The 25742-nt window shown below is 35.6% G+C and overlaps 1 pseudogene; it reads right to left on the reverse strand.

The window, feature by feature from the left end:
• Positions 1–6774: 6774 nt before the first annotated feature.
• On the reverse strand, positions 6775–8415 carry LOC143545496 (aldehyde oxidase GLOX pseudogene; annotated as a pseudogene).
• Positions 8416–25742: the final 17327 nt, after the last annotated feature.

Here is a 25742-nt window from a genome sequence, read left to right on the forward strand (position 1 = left end):
TTGTTATATATATGAGTTACCAAGAGAAATAAGGACTTGCTAAAGATCCAGATTGTTGAATTGGCCATGGAAGTAGCTGGATATTTAAATTAATAGTAAGATGAAAATTTAAGGGTGGAAAAGATGGAAGGAAAAAGAACCAAAGAAACCGAAAGATTTCAAGGAAAATATTCCCAAGTCAGCAAGAAAACTTGTGGCAGGAAATGTATCGGAAAGTGATGACTAAAAGAAATAGATAATTGCAATAAAACAGGTCACTTTAAAGATTGCCCAAAAATAAAGGATAATTAAGAATGAAATATGACAAGATATTAGTGACAAAAGAAACTAGAGATATCTAACGGCAACCAAGGAAAAAGAATAAACATGATCAAATCAATGGAAAGTCAAATAGATTAGTTAACTCCTGTGCGTAATTGTAACTCGTGGTTAAACGAGAAAATTTTAGCATACGGATTGTGTCAATACACGAGAATGCTCATATCTTTAAAAGAAAGATAATCGAGTATCTAAATCTGACAAGATTTTCGGACACTAAGAGTAGATATCATGTTAGTGTAATTTATCATTTTGAAGGAAACGAGAAAGGAAAAGATAACTTTCATGTCATAAGATACGAAGGATAGTATTGAAAGAAATTTCTACCAAACCATAAGATATGTAAGAAAATACAGCTGATAGGACATCAGCTATGGTTGATCAAAATAAAAATAAACTCGAAAATATATGATTGATAGCATATCAAATATAATTGGTACTATCGGAATATAAGGAAAATCAATGATCGAATCATAAATGGAAAACTGAACCCAAGAAGTGATATGACTAACATCAGTAAATGTTTGGAATACAAAAAGTAAGGTAAATAATTAAACACAACTGATCACTGTGTTTAGCAATTTACAATTACTCATAACATTCTAAACCATTGACTGATTACATCACATAAGATGTAAAGTTAGCAACAGCCCTGAACAATTCAACCATTCTGCAGTTAAATTTAAGAATCAGATTAGAAAGAATCTAATCGTAAGAACATCCACACCTAAGCCAACGATGACTAGAATTTATTTCAAGGTGGGGAGAATGTAACATTTCGGATAGATCCCCTATTTATGTGGCTGAAATATTTTCGAGATAAGTAATAGGAAGAAATGAGATAAAGAAAATAAAAGCATAGTATGGAGATGAGAAAACTCCATCCCACATAGGAAGTGGGAAAGGAATGAAAGAACTTTATAAAATGAAATAACAATTTAAACGCTTAAAAACATGCTTCGAGCTTGTGTGATTGATCTAGGAGGAAGTTGGGATGATCATTTTCCTTTGAAGGAATTCTCGTATAATAATAGTTATCACATGAGTATTCAGACTGCACCATTTGAAACATTGTATGAACAAAAATATAGAACACCTGTGTGTTGATTTGAAACTAGAGATAATCAAACATCTAGACATGAAATAGTCCAAGAAACAATGGATAAGATATTACAAATCCATGAACGACTTAGGCAAGGGATCGACAAAATAATTATGCTGATATTCGCCGTAAGCTGTTAAGAATTTCAAGAAGGCGAGAAAGTTTTATTGAAAATATCACCTTAGAAAGGTGTTGTACGATTCGGTAAGAAAAGAAAATTAAGTCCTCATTCTGTTGGACCATTCGAAGTATTAGAATGAATCGATATTGTAGCTTAACGCTTACGTTTAAAAAAAATGAAAAGTATACATGATACATTTCATATTTCTAACTTACGAAAGTGTCTGGCTGACGAAACTTTAGCTACGCCTTTAAAGGATGTTAAAATCAACGAAAATCTAAAATTTTGTAGAACAACCTCTACAAGTTGAAGATCTCCAAGTTAAGAAACTTAAACGTCGAAAGCTAAAGTTAGTCAAAATAAGGTGAAACTCCTGAAGAGGACCAGAGTTTACTTGGGAGTTAGAATCGGAAATAAGAAAGAAATATCCACATCTGTTTTAGCGAATCTCGAGGACGAGATTCATTCCAAGGTGGGTAGGATGTAACACCCACAAAATTTTGGTTCAAATTTGACAAGTTTATAAAGATAAAGGACCAAAAATACTCATGAGATAAGTAATGGGAAAAGTAAGATAAAGAAAAGAAAGGATTTTTATGTCAAGAAAATAAGTAAGAAAACTTCATCCCACATGGAAAGTGGGAAAGAAATGCAAGCACTTTATAAGGAATGAGTTTTTCATAGTAATGTTCTTGTATGGCTAACCACTTTCACTAGTCCTAGCGGAGGGTGCGAAGCACCCGAACACATAAGGGTCGGGCGATGGGCGTAATGTGGCGTTTTGATGGAGCACTTTGCACTTCGCACGCTCGCATCACCGCGAGCCGCATAAGGGCCGCTTTAGTATTTTTGAACTGTGGAAGATAGACCAAGACCTGACAAGTTAACAAAGTCTAAGGGCTGAAAATAAAATTTTTGTTTTCTAGACCCATCGCTTTACGCGACGGGTAGAACATATTGATCATCGCGCTACGTGATGGTGTTTCCCAGGAATTTAGAAAAAGGGGTGTCGCACTACGTGATGGTCCAGAAGGAAGGGGGTATCGCGCTACGCGATGACCAGGTTAAGCAACCGGATCAACCATGTGTCAACATGTGGCAAGATCTTGTGAATTGCGGCGTCGCGCTACGCGATGGCCTATAGAGAGGCCCATCGCGCTACGCGACGGTAGGCAAAACTTTGCCTATAAAAGGGGGCTATGGGTTTGATGCATTTTCATCCCAAATTCACACTCACTTTCACACATATACCTTAGGAGGCGTGCCCGACCATTGTGAGGTTCCGAGGCTCTGATTCCTCGTAATTCGTGCAAGAACTTGAGTTTTAACGATTCGTAGATGTGTTAAGGGAACTGGAAGCGAGGTCCTGATGATTTAAGTTTCAATTAGTGATAAGGGAGTAGAAGTGCTGCCCGTGCAAAGCTTAGGCAATTAAAATACCCGCATGAGGTAGGGGTTCTGCTTAAATTATTATTTTATTATAATTATAATGACTTAGACTATAGTCAGGAGTATAGCCCGAATCTTGATTACTAATAAGCATAACATACCTTTTCATTAGTAAAGGTCATAGTAAAGTATTGTTTCTTAGTAATTAAGAAACATAAGGAATAAAATAATATTTCTTTGTGATTAAGAAATGCACGCAAAGTTTATAATTAGATTAAAGTTTCTTCTTGTAGAAGAAACCCAATATGGATGTTTCTTCTTGAAGAAGAAACATAGTATATGATTAATGAATAGACAAATGGACTAAATATCCAAATGTTTTATAGAAAGAAATTAATTGTCAAGGTTAAGCTATATAAAAAACACTATAGGTCTGAAGCTAGATTGTTGATCTAGATATTTATACAAAGGTTGTTCTCATACTATAGGTCCGAGATAAAAAGAATGCATAAATCAGAAAGATACACTGATCAAGAACAAAGGTGAATACGTCTAACCTTTTTAAATGATTTATGATTTGAATACGTCTAACCTTTTTATGTGATTTATGACGTGAATACGTCTATGTACTGTTTTAAAGATTTACTATGGAGGGTTATCCATAGATAAAGAGTCAGAAAAGATTTATATGAGGATTGGTACGAATCCACTATGTTTATGAAATGTTTACTCTTATAAACTATGGACTGTTATCCATATGTAAATAGTTATGAAAGTATTTGCATGAGGATCAGTTCAAATCCTCTAAAAATGTTTTGATACAAGGTAGTACTAAACACTCAGGCTAAAATACATGTGTCTGGATCCTTATATATCTGTAGTGGGCACACTACAGACATGACCATGAGGCAAGTGACTGTCTCTAGGGCGAGTGAAGTCTAATTATGTGGTCTATGGGTATTTTTAGTTCCGATGAGATGGGATTGAGACCCACTGAGTCGTTGAACGCTATTGGTGTTGTATCATAACGAAGATGATTTGTATATGATTATGTATGATGAATTATGAAAACCTTTTTGTTGAGTCAGTGTTATTCACCAGCACATAGCTGACGTATTTTCCCCACATTTCAGGGAAACGGTAAAGGTTAGAACAAACAAGCAAGACAGGTAAGAAGATTGAGGACATAGTCATTAGAGATGATTGATGGCTCAGATATTTTATTTAAAATACTGTGAAGAATCTTATTTTAAAATGACAGGTATTTTAAAACGGGTATTAAATTCCCGAGATTTCAATATAATGGTATTTTATTCAAAAGACTTCTCTAAAAGAACATAACTCTGATATATTTGCAAAACAGGTACCAACTATTGGTCATACGCCTAGTCCCTAGGGCGGGGTGTGACAAATTCAATACATAATTGAATTTCTCATTCAATGTTATTGAATTGCAAAGATTTAAATGGTTTCATCATGTGGAAGTCTCAACAGTCTCTTCTAGACTATTCCAACTTCCGACCAATCAAACACAACTTCCTACACCGTTTAAGTTTAACCATACAAACTTGAAGATTTGATATTTCATTCATCTAAACTTTATTATTAAATAACAATTATATTAATAACAAATATAATTATTATTTCATAATTTCCAACAAGGTTTATAAGACTAAACCGCTATGGGGGGCAGAAGGGAGGGGGAGGGGGAGGGGCACGGTGGGCTTCAAACACCGCCGGAGGGGCGCGGTTAGGTGGGGCGCAGAGGGGGGAGCAGTGGAGGGGACGATGGGCCCGGAAGGGAGGTGAGCGAGGGGGGGGGGGGGGGCACCCCAACGGTCAAATTTCTATCCCACCATCTTCACACCAAATTTAACCATCTTCACAACATTCATCTTCACACCAAATCATGAATCCTAACTCGAAACCGAACCCGAACACCAGCTCAAGCTCAACACAGAACCCAAACTCGAACCCGAATCAAAACCCGTGGGATCCGAGTTGTATGTGGTGGGCTAGTTTGCTAGCAAATAACGTCGACCTTAGCAACCCGTTCTATGCAAACCAACAACGACCGATGATTCCTCCACCCATGCCACCGTTTACCCCCCGATATGTTCTTTCGGGTACCAATGCCGTATACGTCCTCGCAAGTACCACAAACCCAAATACCCGAAACGCAAGTACGACGTCCGAAAAGAAGTCATAAAAAAAAAGAACCCGGATGACGTTCGAACAACTGAAAAGGTCGAACGACAAATGTGGGAAGCGGACGAGGAAATGGCGTTAGCGTTAGCGTGGATCGACTCTTCCGAAGACTCGATTCAAGGTATATTATAAAAATATTTATATGTTTTCCATGTTATATTTTTTTGTTTACTAATATTAAGCTTTTATATGTATCGAAGGTAATGGCAAACATTCGTCGGAGTTTTGGGTACAACGCACCAAGTTCTTTGCTTTAATGGGTCGAGGAGAGTATCGCGGGAATGATTCCATCTACAACAAATGGAAGTCATTACGCACAAAAATAACCGACTTCACAGCCGTTCACACCCACGTTGTGAACAACAGAAAAAGCGGCATGAGCGATGCCGATGTGTTGGAGGCCTGCTTAAAACAATACAAAGCCCTCTATAATAAAGATTTTAGCATGTTGGATGTTTGGAGACAATGCATAAGCTCGCCAAAGTGGCATACGGTCCTGACATCATCACCACCGCGACCGTCCAAACGGTCAAAGACAACGTCTACTTCGGCCAATCAATCGTCGTCGCAGCCCATGTCCGATGGTCGTTGTCAATTTAATCTAAACGAGTTGGATCCGGAATTAGTTTTTGACGAACCGGATGAGTTGCCACGGCCGGTAGGAAGAGATAAAGCAAAGGCGACGGCTAGAGGTGGAGGATCTTCGTCCAGAACCACATCCTCTAAGAGTTCCGACATGAACTCGCATCTTGAAAACTTGGAGCGGAGGCGAGCTGAGATTGCCAACATTAAAAAACAAAAACAGTATGGCCTCATGAAAGTGCACGAAGAAAGAAAGGCGATGCTTGCGGAATACAAAGCGATGCACTTGGAGCGAACGAAACAAAAGGAACTCGAGCTCATCACAAAAGATCTATCGCATCTAGATCCTGTGTCGTGGGTGGTGATGGAAAAAAGAAGAGCAAAGACATTGGCCAAATATACAAACGAGGACGAGGACGAGAACGACGAGCATTAGTTATATTTTTATTTGTAGGGTTTTTATTTTTATTTGTATTGGTTTTTTTATATGAATGTTTTTTATTTTTATTTGTATTGATTTTTTTGTTTTATAAAAAAAAAGAAAAAAGGTCGGGTTTCGAAGCCCCAATGCCCATGTAGCGCTGATGTGACACTGTGAAGGGGCTTCGAAGCCCCCCACCATAGCACGCAGCGTAAGAGATGTTTTCTCTACCAGTGCGCCACCAGCCCGTGACACAAGTTCATCATCTATCGTTCCCATTTTATATAATATAAATTCAACAATCAACTATGAGAAGAAAGAACAGCATTTCCGTCATAGTTGACAAAAGGCAAAGAACCAAAATATTTTTGTCCGTAATAATAAAGAGATCAAAACTCAAATGGGAAGACAACATTGTAGCAGACAATGTCTTTTGTCAAGTTGATCAACTTAATGGCAAAGAATCTCTTAACCCCTTTATTGCAAGTTGCAACCCATGTTACAAGTATGTAACAAAATGAGTTTTCGATTTTAGTTATATATTTATATAAATTATAAAGATTTATATAAAATTTTAATACAAATAAACAAAATAAATATGTACGTATTTAAGGGTATAGAAATACCCTCATATTTCTAGCTCATATGACAACCCAAATGCCTTCACTTGCGATGTCTTGATGTACCACAAATAGCATATAATACCCCGCGGGTGCAATATTTCCCGACGGTGGTGCCGTTACGTTAACTTCATATGTCAGTTTCCCGACACTCTTGGTTGAGTTACTGCCATCAAGAACCAACAACCTCTGGTTCATTGAAAACGAGTGCGTGTTAAATGAAGGCGCCACCATTATTACCGAGATACGGTTAAAAACCACATGGTTCTGAATTGTGAATCGGACCGCTAACTGTTTGCCATATTGGATACGGGTTCGAGTTAAGGGTGAAATGATCTTGGGTCGAATTTTAGATGAATCCAGATCCAAATAGGGTGGTGAAAATGCCTCCATGCTTAATTCAGTAGGAAAAAGTACATTTGTAAAATTATAATATGTATGTGGGTTACTTCCACCAACCAAAACCCTCCCGTCCCGAAGCAAAATTGCAGTCGAATGGTACATTCTCGGTATCGTGCTCGGGTTTTGTACATCAAAACGAGAATTAATCGGTCGGTATATTACCGGGCTCAAAACCGGGTTCCTCCCAAGCTCCCACCCAGCGGTCCCACACGACCCGCCATTTATAATCAAAACGTCACCGTTTGGTAGCAACACCATATCACCCATCACCCGACCCATAGGCATAACTTCCATAACCCAATTTGGTTCCGGGTCGGATATTTTAATCCGACCACAAGTACTCAAAGCTGCATCAAATGTCCCATGTTTAGCATTCATATACGCCCCTTTAGGTGCACCCCCACAAACCATAACCTCCACAACCGCTACATTCCCTTGTACCACACTCAATGGGAGTAGTACTGCCGACCCCGTACTCGGATAATTCCTGGGCTCTCCTCCAGGAATATCCGGGTACGTCCTCAACACTTTATTTCGCGAATAATCAAACAAAATCGAGCGATTATTCGCGAAAATAAATAAATGACCATCCGTGTTAAGAAACACGAATGGGTATAAATTATTCTCAATCTTGTCCGGATCAGTCGTCTGCACTAAGAACGGCAAACTATAAGCTCTCTCCGACAACGTCAATTTCGGGTAAAATTCGTAGTTAAACTGCCTCCGTCCACCGATCACAATCTGTCGACCGTCGGGTAATATATGATTAGTAGCATACCATCTCCTTTGAATCAACCCGGACTCTATCTCTTGCCAATCACCACTACCATTACACGAATTATTAAACACCCTAACGACGTGATCACCATCGTTATACCCGCCCGTCTGGACAAGGCTTCCATCGGGCATTAACGCGCCCGAAGAACACCAAACATCGGTTAAAACCATGAGTGGACGAATGGAATTTAATCCAACGTTGTATTCGACCGAATGAGCCGTGCAATCTTTCGTTAAAGCGCTATCACGTGAGTCGTTTCGGCAGCGTCCGTCGGGTAGGGAGATGTTGGAGGCACCGAAATCAGTTCGGTCGAATATTATTACGTGATCGGACGGGAGAAGTTGCATGTGCATGGCGGAAATGCCGATATTTGTTTGAACGACGGACCAACTGCCACCATTGCCACCACTACCGCCCGCGGCTGCGGCGGAAAGCGGGTAAAATGCGGTGGCAAAGAGGAGGTAGAGGAAAGAAGACATGGGTGAGGACTAGGAGGGTTTCAGATTTGTCTTCGTTAAATATATGTAGATAAGATAGCTACTGCACGTCACTTTATTCCTAACTTAATATCATGCACTAGTAACCAAAAAGACCGCCAAAAGAGTATTTTGTATTTTTCGACATGGAATGTAATTTATAAAAGGGAGTATTTTGTAATTATGTGATTTTGATTGTTATATCATAGGTACTCACATGATCCAATTCATTAAATTTAATTATTAAGGTATATTGGTTTTTATTAATTTCAACTTTTAACGTATTTGTTCTTAATGGTGCGCGACTAACAGAATCCTAACGTCGTTAGTTTCAGATAGCCGGAAAAACATTTTTGGCTGGAAAACTCAACATTTTCGTTCCAAACATTTTGGTAACTTTGTATTGGACCTTTAGGAACCTTTCTCTAGTAAAAGCCCTAATTATTGAGGTCGCCGGAAACCCTAGAACCATCGTTGGGATCGGTTGATGGTGCTCAAGTGGTGGTAGTTGGTTGACGGTGAGTCAATTGGCGGTGGTTGTGGTGTTCAGGCGGTGTTTTCCGACAACAAATTTGACTTTTCTGGCCAAAAACGTTTTTCCGACAACCTGAAACTAACGGTGTTAGGATTCTGTTAGTCACAGACCATTAGGAACAAATATGTTAAAAGCTGGGACCGTCAATAGCCAATTCATTAGTCGGGACCGGCAGTGACCAAAAGACAATAGTTGGGATTAATAAAAACCAACATAACAATTATTAATTAGCTTTTATTTTTAAACGGTTAATTTGGATTATTGGCGTGTCACTAACCCACACGATCATCTCAATTCTATTCAGGGGTGTAATTTGAGCCCCTATTTTTTTTTTCTCAAAGAAAACATAAATCTAAGACATCCTCTTATTAAATAGATTTTTTTTGGTGACTCATAATTATTAATTAGCTTTAATAATAATGATGAAGGAATATTTAATTTGAAGATACTCAACGTAATTATACAGACATTCACCTTAATTATATGAGATCTTTTAGATATCCAAAAATTAAACAAATACAGTACGACAGTACGTGTGGACAACTGGACATTGAACGGTAGTACTATAAAATACTTTTAAGTAGATCTATTTACAAAGAAAAGTGTATTTCGGTAATTTAACTGCATTGACTTAGTCATAATAAATAGACAAGGACAATTCAAATTGCATAGTCATAATACATTTACATTCCATTTTGCTAATTTGCTCATTACGATGTTTATGAGAGCACGGAAATGTACCGTCCATATGTATGAAATCAAGTTGAACCAAATATAAATCGGGTGTACATTTATGATATACGAGTCAGATTAACATTGACAACAAAATATAGTAGCATGCCCTATTAATTATGATATACGAGTCAGATTAACGTGTCAATATCTAAATTATTTATTTCATATAATTCATGTACGCAAAAACACAAACATTGTCTCGAATTAAATAAACATTAAAACTTAAATAAATAAGAACAAAGTCCGTCTTGATTACTCATGCAACCTAAAGTCCAATCTAATCTTTAATCTCTTGCTTCATCCAATATAGTTACCTATGCCATGCGTGAAAATATATAGTTTGTCAACATAAAGTTGAGTAAGTAATCACAGTTTTTGAATACATATAATATCGAAAATGACAATTCCTTGCGATAAATATGAACTACTACAACTAGCATAACAATAAATATAAAAATTGTCTTTTCACTTGAACCACATAGATAACGAGCTACTCCGACGGCGTATGATCATACTAATGAGGATGAGGATGAGATACCAACCACCAAAACATAAAATAAACACATAGTCACATTTACACGTATAACTAGTTGAGCAATATCATATAACGCAAATAGTTGAATTGTAGTGAAAAATGATTAACGCATAACGCCCCCAAAATGTAAAACGGTAAAAAAAAGGGGATGTGAATTATTTACCTTATGTGAGTGGATTAGCGAGGATGAGATAATATTAAAATGTGAGGATGGACACGTTTCAAGCCTTCGTGATATGTAAATAAAGATGCCTTAGTTGTTAACAATAGTAAAATTAATAAATGAGGAAAGGAAATAGTAAGACATGACGATTTGAGATTTAATGGGATATTATTATTTTCAACGTCATTATTGTGATTTAATCGGTTTGGAAGATTTGGAGTCTTTTAGGGTTTTATATCATTATGTTTATTATTATTGTTTCCATTTATTATTATTATTATTATTATTATTATTATTAGTGTAAATATTATTTGGTAAATAATATAAACGATATACTTTATCAATATTTATAATTTTCAAGTTAATGAATTTGACTAATAATTAACCGGCATTAAGTGTTAATAACATTATATATGTGTTTAATGAAACATTAATATTAATTATATAAAAAAATATTCATATGTATATATATCATGGGAGAATTTATTCGGTTCTTTAAGCTAGATCGGTTTGGAAAAAAAATATAAATGAATGAATAAATAAATAAAATAATATTTGCTTTATGTGTATGTAAATGTATATAGAAAAGAAATAATATATATATATATATATATATATATATATATATATATATTAATTACGAAATCATAAGTTCGAAAAGACAAGGAAACACAAGGCTGGGGGTTCGGTTTCATTCAAGTACTGCTTTTAAATCTATATATTGCAATTAAAATTTGTTAGAATAAAAGAAAATTAATAAACAAAAAAATATCAAAAATGGGTCCAAGGGGGTTCGAACCCGCGCCCTGGCTCGTTCCTGCCTCTTAACCAAACATGCATATTCCAACAGGGCAGGTGCTTAACATGTTTATTACAGCAGATAGTTTTAATATATACCCAATAGTTGATCAGTGTTTTTCCCCAAACAAGCCCTAGGTTTTCAAATCCGATTGCGATGTTATTGTTGATTGAAATTGATTTAGGGTTAATGTTAATTGGTTAAAAACGACCAAAAAGCACCCTCTAATTACCGATTAGGAGGCTGTCAAGGAGCAGGTCCTCGCGGCTCTGGGCTCGAACTCAAAACATGTGCTAAGGGCTTCGAATATCAAAATTGTGGTTAGGGTTAAGTGTCTTAGGATTGAGAGTATTGTGTGTGCAAGTTTAATTGCATTATAGATGTGTATTTATAGTGGTTTAAGGTTAAGGCCAGCCGCAGATTATTTTTGGTTAATTAGTTATCATTCGTTAAGCGTTTTCCAAGGTTAAGGTGTCGGTGGAATCGAAATTGAGTGGAGAAACATTTTCGTATAATCAATTCCGCGATTATGGCCGAAAAATGCGAGTTGCCATTGTATGGAGAGGTGTCAGCGGTTTTAGGAAGGAAGGAGAGGATTTGAATATTATTTACAAATTGGTCCTTGAGCTTTAGAGATTGGTGCAAATGGGGATTAAAGTTAGTCTTGGGGTTGTTTTTTCATATAATTGATAGTTTAATAAATATATAAAAAATATAACAACAGGTCGAATAGTAAATAAAAATCTTAAAATGGGTCGGGTTTTATAATCCAAAATTTAACGAATGTTACAGTATTCACAACTTTTTGAAAATTTCGTCCCGAAATTAGAATACAAGAAAAAGAAAAATAAGAATAAACCCAAATTACTAAATCATTTCCGTAATAAATGAAACAACACAGACGTTCGAGTGACCCGAAAAATGCTATAAATGGGTAATATGACAAGTCCACTTGTATATAGGATGTACCAGCGGCGTATCCACCATGATCTTGTCATATTACATATCATTTGTGGCGTTATCCTATAGTCCCTCGGTTCTGAGTTGTTCGCACACCAACGTACCAACCATGACTTCCATGCGAGGGTTTCGGTAATTATGCGTGCACTCATAATTACTTATTTCGTCGCATGGTCCACATGGTTCATTCCTGTTGGGTGGGTTAAAATCATACATACATATTTAAGAAAAATCTTTTTTTTTTGAAAATCAAGATGAAATTTGGGATAAAGCCGAAACAAAATTTAACGACCATTGAAAAATAAAGAAAATATTTGAAGTCAAATATCAAGATAACTAGTGTAACACCAAAACGACTGAACAACCTTGAATATCAAAATTCTTAGAGTTAATGTAAAACGTTTGAAAGACATAACAATTTGTCGGGTATTAAAACGGAAAACTCTTTTTATAGTAAACGAAAATAATCATCGCATTAGTTAAGTCGAATATACGAAACATTGGGGTTATTGAGAGGCTAAAAAAATGTGTAAACATATGATAACCACAAGAAACCAACAAAATTAGAGAAATAATGACGCGTCGTTAGTTGTGATATTCCCGAGGAAGTTTAGCCGTCATGGGGAGGGTGTAAGTTTTTGACGCTCATATTGAGATAATGATAAATCTTAAATGAGAACATAAAATCAATAAAATAAAACGCATACATAGGGCTCCTATTAGATAGCTATGCCTTAACCAAGTACACAGCCCCGGTTCGAAAGTGACCGGTCATAGGTAGCCCAGATTACGGTTCCTATTAGATAACTAGGTACATAGCCATGCACATGGTCCCGGTTTCCACTAATGATTACGTTCGAGGTCACCGGTCATAGGCCGTTAAATTGAGTTGATCATGAGCAAACAATTATAATTCTAAAGATAAATATAAGCAATACTTGTCGTGCTTTATGAGGAGAGTAAATGAAGATGAATATTTTAAATGTAAACAAGGATTCATTAATAATATTGAAAGTTTGAGTACAATGAGACATTATTCAAAATAGAATAACAAAAACGAAAGTAATAAATGCGAAAATGATAAATAAAAATGTTGCTTGCAGCGTTCATCTTCTCGGGGTAGGTCTTTGAGCATAAGGACTATTGTGAAATGGTGTCATGATTTCTAAGTTGAATTTCATTGGCTTAATTCATTTTGGTTTGCTCGGCTTGGTTTGGTTGAGGTTGAATAGCTTGGATGGGCTGGGCTTGCGTTGGTTGGGCTTGGTCGGCTTGATCGATTTGTGGTTGGAAAGTTTGGGTTTGATATATTTGGAGTTGGCTGGTTGGGCTTGGGTAGGTTTGAATTTGATAAACAAGTTTTGGACATGTGTTGCGCAGATGGCTTGGGCTACTGCAATGATAGCAGGCTCGTATAGTGGGTGCATAAGGTGGGGCATATGATTGGTGATATGGTTGAATAACGGGTTGGGGAATGGGGGAGTTGAGTTGCGTTTTCATAGGCTCTCGGCAATATTGGGTGAGGTGGCCGAATCGGTGGCAATTGGTGCATACTCGGCAAGTGTATTGGGCCGGATGGTGACGTTGGCAAGTGTTGCAATATGGGTGTGGGCCGGTGTATGGTTTCTTGGTTGGAGGGGCTTGTTGGGTTTGTGGTTGGGCAATGACATAGTTTTGTGAATTGGGCTTTCGTTTGTTATTGCGGTAATGAAATGAGTTGTGATTGTGGTTGTGTTTGGAGGATTCGGGTTTGAGGAATCGAGCTTTGAGGATTCGGGCTTGGACTCTTTAGCTGGCTCGGATGCAGGCTTATCATTGGGCTTCTTGGAACTCTTCCGTGTCAAGGTCCTAGCCTTAATGTGGTTTTCAGTGAGGGTACTGGCTAGGGTAATGGCATCATGACGTTCCTTCGGGTCACGACTAAGGATGGAATCTTGGATTTTCATCGGCAAACCCGTGATGTACTTATCAATGGCACGCTCCAAAAGAGTAACCATGTGCGGGATAAGGACGCTCAATTCGTGAAACCGATCGTCGTAAGCGGTATTATCACCTCCCTCTTGCTTCAAATTCCAGAACTCTTCTTCCAATTTCCGGAGTTCATACTTCGGGCAGAACTGGTCTAGCATGAGTTTCTTGAGGTCATCCCATGGCAAGGCCATGGTAACCTCAGCCCCAAGGTCTTTCTTTGTGCTATTCCACCAAGTAAGGGCACTCAATTTGAAAACGCTTGACGCATACATGGTCTTTTTGTCATCCAGACATGCACAGTGGAGGAACGTGCTTTCCATGTGCTCGACCCATTGAAGAAGGGTTGTAGCACCATCACTCCCAAAGTAATCGGTCGGGTTAGCGATGGTGAATTGCTTGATAGAGAAAAGATTAGGGTTCACGGGAATATTAGCGGCATTCACGGTTTGGAGTTGAGAGATGAGTATTGGGAGGGCTTCCACGATTCCCTTCGTGATGCAAGATGACATGCTACGGCCAGAGTTACCGATGCGGCGGGTACGGTTGATGAGGCGAGAAGACATGCTGCGGGGAAAATGTGTAAAATTTATGAGACTAGGGTAAATATTGTAAATATGCGTGTTTGTGTAAATTGATACTTGTGAATTTTGTTTAACAATTTGATGTTGAGCTTTTGGTTGAGGTTGAGAAGTGCATCATTTATGGAACAAAGTTTTATTATCATTAACATTATGAGGAAATAAATAAAATAATAACATAACTTAAAATTGAAATACAAGGTTTTATTTGTTGGTTAGGATTTCATGAATCACCATGGTTCTTTACAACAAAATGAAAATATCGAAAAACAAAAGTTGGTGAATATATTAAAATAATAAAATAACTTAAAATTGAAATATAAGGTTTCATTTATTGATTTGGATTTCATGAATCACCATGGTTCCTTCCAACAAAATGAAAATATCGAAAAACTAAATAAAAGTTGTTGAAATATTTATGTAATAACTCCACAAAATCGATGAAAATTGAGTTGTAAGGGGTGTTGAGATAGATGGTTGAAGTACTTCGGGAACCACCCCGTATTTGTGTACTTCACCCAACTATTCAACTAGTATACAAAACGGAAAACCGAGTTTAACCACGTATCACCGTGAATTCAGTTATAAATTAAGGAGGTGATCGCCACATGACCATGATTGAAACAATGAGGGTAGTAGATTCGTGAACGTTTGGTGTGATACGCTTTGGCCAAACAAGTTTCACACTCACACCTCACCCTTCAGGAAGGCAACCAGGTCTCACGACTGGTTGAGATGTATGCGCATTGCACTTCCTTAGGCTCGCAAGCCTTGGTGTCAAGGGATCGGTGTACAGGTGTGTCCCCCTTACAGTTACTACGTATCCGTTACACGAATCATCCTCAAGGAGAGAGGAGTTAAAAGGTGGGAATTCTTAAGGAAATTCTCGATTAAAAAGCGTCCTAAAATTTTGAAAAAATGATTTTTGAGGCATAGCCTCAGAATAAGTGTGTGCTTTCGTGTACAATTGAATATGATAAAAAATTTAAATAAATTATGCTATCTACAAAAATTTAAACAAGTAGAGTGCACATATAGGGACCCTAATCATGCTACTAGGTCGTTACGTCTAACCACCTATCTTATAGCCTTCGGCTCTGATACCAATCTGTCACACCCCACCCTAAGGCGGAATATGCTGGGGTGCGACTTAATTGTATCATAGCTCAAAACACACTAAAGTAAATACACGTGTCAATATCTAAATTATTTATTTCATATAATTCATGTACGCAAAAACACAAACATTGTCTTGAATTAAATAAACATTAAAACTTAAATAAGTAAGAACAAAATCCGTCTTGATTACTCATGCAACCTAAAGTCCAATCTACTCTTTAATCTCTTGCTTCATCCAATATAGTTACCTACGCCATGCGTGAAAATATATAGTTTGTCAACATAAAGTTGAGCAAGTAATCACAGTTTTTGAATACATATAATATTGAAAATGACAATTCCTTGCGATAAATATGAACTACTACAACTAGCATAACAATAAATATAAAAATTGTCTTTTCACTCGAACCACATAGATAACGAGCTACTCCGACGGCGTATGATCATACTAATGAGGATGAGGATGAGATACGAACCACCAAAACATAAAATAAACACATAGCCACATTTACACGTATAGCTAGTTGAGCAATATCATATAACGCAAATAGTGGAATTGTATGGAAAAATGATTAACGCATAACGCCCCCAAAATGTAAAACGGTAAAAAAAAGGGATGTGAATTACTTACCTTTTGTGAGTGGATTAGCGAGGATGAGATAATATTAAAATGTGAGGATGGACATGTTTCTAGCCTTCGTGATATGTCAATAAAGATGCCCTAGTTGTTAACGATAGTAAAATTAATAAATGAGGAAAGGAAATAGTAAGACATGACGATTTGAGATTTAATGGGATATTATTAGTTTCGATGCTGTTATTATGATTTAATCGGTTTCGAAGATTTGGAGACTTTTAGGGTTTTATATCATTATGTTTATTATTATTGTTTCCATTTATTATTATTATTATTAGTGTAAATATTATTTGGTAAATAATATAAGCGATATATTTTATCAATATTTATAATTTTCAAGTAAACGAATTTAACTAATAATTAACCGGCATTAATTGTTAATAACATTATATATGTGTTTAATGAAACATTAATATTAATTATATAAAAAAATATTCATATGTATATACATCATGGGAGAATTTATTCGGTTCTTTAAGCTAGTTCGGTTTGAAAAAAAAATATAAATGAATGAATAAATAAAATGATATTTGCTTTATGTGTATGTAATGTATATAGAAAAAATATTATAATATATATATATGTGTGTATATTAATTACGAAATCATAAGTTCGAAAAGACAAGGAAACACAAGGCTGGGGGTTCGGTTTCATTCAAATACTGCTTCTTAAATCTATATATTGCAATTAAAATTTGTTAGAATAAAAGAAAAATATTAAACAAAATAATATCAAAAATGGGTCCAGGGTTTTCGAACCCGTGCCCTGGCCCGTTCCGGTGTCTTAACCAAACACGCATCTGCCAACAGGGCAGGTGCTTAACATGTTTATTGCAGCAGATAATTTTAATATATACCCAATAGTTGATCCGTGTTCTTCCCCAAACAAGCCCTAGTTTTCAAATCCGATTATGATGTTATTGTTGATTGAAATTGATTTAGGGTTAATGTTAATTGGTTAAAAACGACCAGAAAGCACCCTCTAATTACCGATTAGGAGGCTGTCAAGGTGGAGAACGATGAGCAGGTCCTCGCGGCTCTGGGCTCGAACTCAAAACAGGTGCTAACAGCTTCGAATATCAAAATTGTGGTTAGGGTTAAGTGTCGTAGGATTGAGAGTATTATGTGTGCAAGTTTAATTGCATTATAGACGTGTATTTATAGTGGTTTAAGGTTAAGGCCAGCCGCAGATTATTTTTGGTTAATTAGTTGTTATTCGGTAAGCGTTTTCCAAGTTTAAGGTGTCGGTGGAATCGAAATTGAGTGGAGAAATATTTTCGTATAATCAATTCCCCATAGTCGGGAAAGTTAGGGTTTTGAGTTAAAACACTTTTGGACGACCTAACTCGACATAATTGAGTTTCTAGGGCACTTTTAGAGAAGGAGAGCAGCCTACCATCACTTCTAATCATCTCAAGGCCATAGATATGATCCAAATCATCGTAATCAAAGAACGAGAGATGCCGAGACGTGGCTAGATCCTTCGAGTCATACCTGGGATGTATAGTTTGTAATCTTTCAGTTTATCCCTCATGTACTAGAACAACTAATTGTAATTGTTTTGAAGTTAATCTATGAGTATTGATGTTTAGTATGTTCGTACAATCAGTCAGTTTAGGTTTATTTCGATCACAACGATTAGTTTGACGGCTGCTATAATAATTGCTCGTAGGATTGTTTTGACTTGTTAATTGCGATAAAGCATACGTTTGACCTTAGTTGAGTCACACTGGTAGGGACCGTTTGATAACCAGTTCCGGGTGTTAGCGAGCGTGGATGCCTAAGGTTCAACCGGTTAGTCAGTCTGTAATTGACACAAGATAGTTTATCTGTTAAGTTGCATGAGTTTGCTGTTAGGCTACTTACTTGGATTCCCGGGTGTGATTATACATTAATCCCGTGTATATTTTATTTATTATTTTATTAGTTTTGTTCGTTTTCTCGTAAGATTTGTATACTACTAACATTGTTTTATGTTTTAGGTTTCGGGTTTTAATTTCGGTGAAAAGAGGGCGAAAAACGAGCAAAAACACGCCGAACCGGAGAACCGACGCGTCAGGAAACAAACCGGACCGAACCAGGAGTGAACCGGACCAGCATAGTGGACCAGACCCCCCCTTGGGCCGGTGCGCCGCGCGACGGGGGAGGGAGAGCCTGCCGCGCGTCGCGGCGGGTGATGGCGGTGCTAGATTTTCCAGAATGTGCGTTTCGTAACCGTCTTAACCTATTTCTGGACCCCTGTTGCCTATAAAAAGACCCCTAAACTCACAATTAATCATACCTTGAAGTCCAGACGAATTTGGTGAGTTCCGAGGCGACCAAGACGAGTTTCCGGCAGCTTTGGAGTCGAAGAATTAGCTGGTGTTGCGCATATTAGTTGAAGGCGAAGAACATGGGTTCTACCTGTTATTTCTTTCGTTTTCATTATTTTATCGCCATGAATTCTTATATGTTTGTTTTGTTTAAACCTAAGATGCTAGGCTAAATTGTATGAATTGCCTAGGCTTATGATGAACTTATTTTGATGTTTTGATTTGACTTTGGGATTGTTTAAGTTATGGTTTTTATGATTTAGTAAAATATTTATCTATAATTAATTGATGCATATGGATACTTAGGATTGTTTGATGAGTTTTATTCCATAGTTTTCCTTGATTAATGTTTGTCATATGATAGGATTGCTATTAGGTCAATTACTTTGTGTTTTTGATTATTTTATGATTGATGTCATGATAAGATCCTAGGAATAATATTTTCAAATAAATCTAAGTGTGCTGCTAACCTAAAATCTGTAAAGTGCTAGGTTATTGATAAGTCTTTACTATTTAATCTTGCTAGATTTAGTTCTTCATAAGGAGTCCGTCTAGGGTTGATTATTTATTATTGTTTATCAAATCAATTAAGTATAGTAAATTGCCTTTGATTTCCGCGCTGTAAGGTAGGATTTCGTATAAAGGAACTAAATTATAAACAATTGGGTGACCGTAAGCGAACTTGATTTTTAATACTGGTGTGCGTTAAAACTTGTTAGAAATTCATAGGTTTCCCTTGAGAAGGGTCAGGGGTCCTGTTCGGGTTTTCTTATAAGTGTCTATTTTACGATCCTAGTCCATAACTAAATAATTTCCCGAGTCAATTCATTACTGAAATTTAGGGGATTCTAGCCTAGGTAGTTTTCTCATCATCATCTTATTTTCTTAACAAACTTGGCTTTCGTTTAAATTACTTGTTTTCTTAATTAGTTTTTAATTATAGTATTAAATTAGTATTTTAATTAAAAATCCCCCAAACAAATATAATTAATAAGTCGTGTTTTGTAGTCGAGTCTAATTAGCTAATAAACGTAATTTAAAGAGTCTCATGGGTTCGATATCCGGACTTACTTAGCTTTACTAGAGTCGATCGGTTCACTTGCCGGTTAGTAGTTTAGTCGAGTTTTAGAGAGTCTAGAGTATTATTTAGTGCTTACTTTTAGTTAATTTAGTTAATAAATATTAAACTACTTCAAGCACATCAAAAACCCAAATCCATTGGCTAGTGTGATCAGCACTGTTAACTAAGTTACTTCATAAGTTTAGGAATTGATTTCACTTCACACTGACCATATACTCCTCGTGGTTCGACATCCTACTTAACCTGACTAGCTTAAGGTGATTAGGACACTGATTTACTTGTTTTTTACTTGATAGCGACATCTAGCATCAAAATGGCGCCGTTGCGGGTGAGTTAGTGCGCTTAGTGTTTTGTGATTAATTGATTTCTTGGTGTAGTTTAGTTTAATTTAAATTAGTTGTTAATTTTAATTTTAGTTTAGTTTTATTTTCCCATTTTACGCGGGGTGTGCTAGTTGTGCAGGTAACAGGTTTATGCACACCCGCCATTCAGGAAGAAATTCCCCATTCGTTTACGAGCCAGAGATTGAACGAGTAGCTCGGCATAACCGAGTTCAGATCAGAAATTCAGAAATGGTTAGGGTTAAGTGTCGTAGGATTGAGAGTATTGTGTGTGCAAGTTTAATTGCATTATAGACGTGTATTTATAGTGGTTTAAGGTTAAGGCCAGCCGCAGATTATTTTTGGTTAATTAGTTGTTATTCGTTAAGCGTTTTCCAAGTTTAAGGTGTCGGTGAATCGAAATTGAGTGGAGAAATATTTTCGTATAATCAATTCCCCATAGTCGGGAAAGTTAGGGTTTTGAGTTAAAACAATTATGGACGACCTAACTCGACATAATTGAGTTTCCAGAGCACTTTTAGAGAAGGAGAGCAGCCTACCATCACTTCTAATCATCTCAAGGCCATAGATATGATCCAAATCATCGTAATCGAAGACCAAGAGATGCCGAGACGCGGCTAGATCCTTCGAGTCATACCCTGGATGTATAGTTTGAAATCTTTTAGTTTATCTCTCTTGTACTAGAACAACTAATTGTAATTGTTTTGATGTTAATCTATGAGTATTGATGTTTAGTATGTTCGTACAATCAGTCGGTTTAGGTTTATTTCGATCAGAACGATTAGTTTGTCGGTTGCTATAATAATTGCTCGTAGTATTGTTTTGACTTGTTAATTGCGAGAAAGCATACGTTTGCCCATAGTTGAGTCACACCGGCAGGGACCGTTTGATAACCAGTGCTGGGTGTTAGTGAGCGTGGATGCCAAAGGTTTAACCGGTTAGTCAGTTTGTAGTTGACACAAGATAGTTTATCTGTTAAGTTGCATGAGTTTGCTGTTAGGTTACTTACTTGGATTCCCAGTTGTGATTTGCTTTGTTTGACTGATAAAGTACTTGATTAATTGTTCGTTTAGTATAAAACCCAAATCCATTGGCTAGTGTGATCAACACTGTTAACTAAGTTACTTCGTATGTTTAGGAATTGATTTCACTTCACACTGACCACATACTCCTCGTGGTTCGACACCCTACTTACCCTGATTAGCTTAAGGTGATTAGGACACTGATTTACTTGTTTTTGTCTAGATAGCGACAGTCTAGCATTAGGGGGGTGGATATGGAGGCCGACAATGGGAAGAGGGGGAGAAAGAATAAACTGAAATAAAATTAATTTGAAAAAAATTGCAATTAGGTCCCTAGGGTTTGAATGATTGATCAATGATTTGAAAAGTTAAATACAAGGGTGTAAATTGCACTTCTTAAATAGTTTATTAAATCGTTTAAAATAATAATTACTCGCGTAACAAACTAAACATATAATGACCAAATAAAATAATAACAATAATTTATCATTTTTATTTATTAACGAAGATCCAGATAATTAAACAAAAGCAAATTTTTAAACGGTTCGAGTTTTCAGGTTCAAAAATTAACAGATGTTACAGTCTTCACAAATTTTCAGAAATTTCATCCCGAAATTAGAATACAAGAAAATTTACAATAAAAATAAACCAAAATACAAAATCATTTCTGAAACAAGACAGATGTTTGAGTGACCCAATAACGCTATAAATGGGTAATATGACAAGTCCACTTATATATACACTACAAAAAAAGTTCATTTAGTGGCACACATTTTGTAACAACTCGGGTTTCCACATATGACTTATATCCATGACCCGACTCGTTTTATGGTTCGAAAAATTTTAAACAATGAAAAGTAAGCACGTTTATCGAGAAATTTTCATAAAAGTTATAATTATTTAATATATATACTAAACTTTGGAAAATGTACAAATGTAACCCAAAATACAAAGTTTGATTCCTTATTGTTCCATTTAAACTCTTCAGGGACTAAACTGCAATTAACTTTTATAACCCAATAACCTGAACCCATTAACCCATTTACCAAACCCGTTAACCCGTATCTGTATACCCAAATCCGACCCGTTTAGTTTACTTGAACCTCAATTAATGATCTAAACTTGGAATTGAATCAGGGTTGTGATCTCTTTTACCATAAATGGCCTAAATAACAACTTTAATTAGGAAAAAACGATCATTTATTATACGTATTGATTCAATTGGTAAACTGTCTTTAACATAAAATCGTTTTTATAATCCAAGATGCATAATAATTCAATTAATCTCGTCTGCACATCTCTAATACCAGCGTGAACAAAACCCCTGTGGTTAATTGGATCATCCTCAGCCGTTCATGCCTCGTTCGTCGTCTATTTTGGTCGGCCCTGTGGGTTTCGATTAACCTGTGTTTAATCAGCGATAAAGGTAATAGATTGTATGTTTAAATTCGTCTTTGGACGCTAAACAATAACCCTAACACTAATTAAACGAACATTGAACGAATTGATTGATTGATGATCTAGGGTTCATACTCAGATTTTGGTTATTTAATTACTGTATATGTTAAACTGTTTATAACTTTTAACCAACTGACACCCTAGCCCAGTTGGCTAGGGTGTGTGTGTTCACGTGTTGGCCGGCCGCTCACGTAGGTTCGAGTCCTGGCTGATCCGTTTTGGTATTTTCATTTTTTTAATTGTTTTAACTATATTTTAAATGATTTATAAATATATTATAATTAATATTAAATGTTAAATAAACAATATTTTGTCTAAATCGACATTATAAACGTCAAACGTTCGTGTCAATTAGTTTCGTTACACGCTTTCGTTTATATATATATATATATCCTATTATTAATAATAAATCATTATTATTTTATTAATAACCGACATTAAGGCTTCTCGTTGTTAAAGTATTTTATGAAATTTACTTATATTTATTAGACGTATATATATATATTATTTTTAAAAGAAAATCTATAATAAACGAATTAAAAGTATTAATTATATTTTTACCATCGAAATTCGTTAACGATTTTAAGATATAAATTTTACTATAATTACATATTTAAACGAATATTATTATAATAGATTTCAACTTATATTTAATTAAACTAATTATTCGTAGATCCGATTATATAATAAACAATAATTCTTATAATTGAGTAATAACTAATAATATTGTTTTTACAATAACAAAAATCCATATAGATCAATCGTTCACTCCATAACATACCAAACATAATTGTAACTCAAATCATATCGAATCATAAATTCATTATATGTATTATATCATCTATAATTCACTCATCATATCATCTAATTAGGATTCTTGTCGATAATTCTCGAGGAGTATGATTATCGTCTTGTCGTATTCATTCCCGTTTGGCTTAATCGATCAGGTGAGTTTGATCATTCCCCTTTTTATACACTATTTTCAAACGTTTTGGGGACATATGCGTACTTACTTTTATTTTCTATCTATATATATACACAAAATCGCAAATATAATCATTGTGTGAATATCAGTTGAATGCTATTTGCTATTTGCTACATGTTTAATCGTTTACTTGATAACGTTTTGGAGAGGTCCAACATATCCCCTTGTAGAGGGTTCTCATTAGTTTGATCATACGATCGTCTTAGTAACCGGAGCCCGATTCGCTTGGCAAAGGTAAACCGACAACCTTAGTCATTGTAATCAATGCCCGATTCGCTTGGCAACGATTTCATTGGCACACATGATTTGGTTATATGCATGATTGATATGATTCGATTGATTATTATCACATGGTTGGTTTCCGCATTTATCATTTATCAACTATATACATATATATGCTATTATTTAATGTTTCAAAATTGGTGATCATCTCACTCAACATGTATTGTTGACAAACTCCATTTTCTATGCATATGCAGGTTGCTTAGATTGAAGTATGGATATTTAGTCAAGACCATAGGTTATATAGAAGGCAAACTTAAAGTTAATTGATTGTATTTATTTATTTGAATTGTTTTGTTGTATTTGATTATTGTGTGTACATTTGAAATAAAATAATTAATTAGATATTGTTACATTTTATTTATGATAGTATCTTCGAGCTGTGAGCAATCGGATCACGCCCCGGAATTTCCTCCTTAGGTTGGGGTGTGACACATTTTAATGACATTTAGCTCTTGTGCCACTAATTTAGGTTTTTAATGGCACGCTGTGTATGCCATCTTTGTTTATAACACATTTCTATTGACACTTAGTTTTTAGTGCCACTAGTTAATGATTTTAGTGGCACTTCGCGTATGCCACTAAAAACCTAGTGTCATATGTTTTTAATGGCAGTTTTTTTTGTGCCACTAATTTAAGTTTTTAATGGCACTTTAAATATCCCATATTTGCTTAGCACACATTTTTAGTGGTAATTAGTTTAAGTGTCACTAATTAATGATTTTAGTGGCACTTTGCGTATTCACTAAAAATATAGTGACACGCATTTTTAATGACATTAAGCTTTTTTTGCCACTAAATAAAGTTTTTAGTGACATTTGAATAAACCATTTGTTAGCACCAATTTTTTGTGGTACTTAGTTTTAGTGTTACTAATTTATGATTTTAGTGGCACTTTGCGTATGATGCTTCGCAGTTTTATTAATTTACTTTAATTTTGATCTCACGTGATAAGTAACAAAATTTTATTGATATTTTTATTTTTCTAATACATGTTAAGAGGGGAAGAACAAGCATCACTTACATGAAAAAAAATCTATTTTTAGAAATTGACTTGGAAATCTAAGGTTTGCTTAATAATGCTTCACAGTTTTCATTTTCCAAAAGAATTTCATTTATATATATATATATATATACACACACACATTCAGAGAAAAAAAGAGTGTCTCGTGAGCGGCTCGGATTATTTGCATCCCTAAACAAAGTTAGTTTTGATATGGTTGATTTTAATAGTTTATTATTAGTTTTAGATAATAATTAAGCCGGTTATACAAGTTAGTGTCCATATTGTTAACATATCGTAAAGTCTTTATTTTTCTTATTAGGTACCTCGCATGAAAATTAAAGATGGTGAAAGAGGTTAACGAGCGTGGCTAAGTTTCCAGTTTTTATTCAAATATATATTGCTTCCTTTTTATATGTTTGAAATTTTGACTTGATTTGAGGGTTATTTGACATTTTGTATGTGTTTGGGATGCGATTAAACTTTTAATTGTGGTAAACATATTATAATTTATATATTTAAGAGTTTTATTTTTATTTTTATTGTTAAAAGGCGCAACTAATACTCCAAAAATTTGAAGTGACTCTAAAAAAAATTGCCACTAAAGCTCTACAGTTTAAAGTGACAGCAAAAAGTGTTATTAAGGCCATAGTTTTATAGTGGCAGACAAAAATAATAACACTAAAAGGTCAAAGTTTAGTGGCTGACAAAAAAGTGTCACTAAGTCCAAAAATTTGTAGTGACAACACAAATAAAGTGTCACTAATAGTCCAAAGGTTTTTAGTGGTAGATGAAGAAAGTGTCACTTAG

The sequence above is a fragment of the Bidens hawaiensis genome, unplaced genomic scaffold, assembly GCF_021521415.1.
Source record: "Bidens hawaiensis isolate Kalapana, Puna unplaced genomic scaffold, B.hawaiensis_p1.1 tig00000904_1, whole genome shotgun sequence".
In the NCBI taxonomy this organism is placed as follows: domain Eukaryota; kingdom Viridiplantae; phylum Streptophyta; class Magnoliopsida; order Asterales; family Asteraceae; genus Bidens; species Bidens hawaiensis.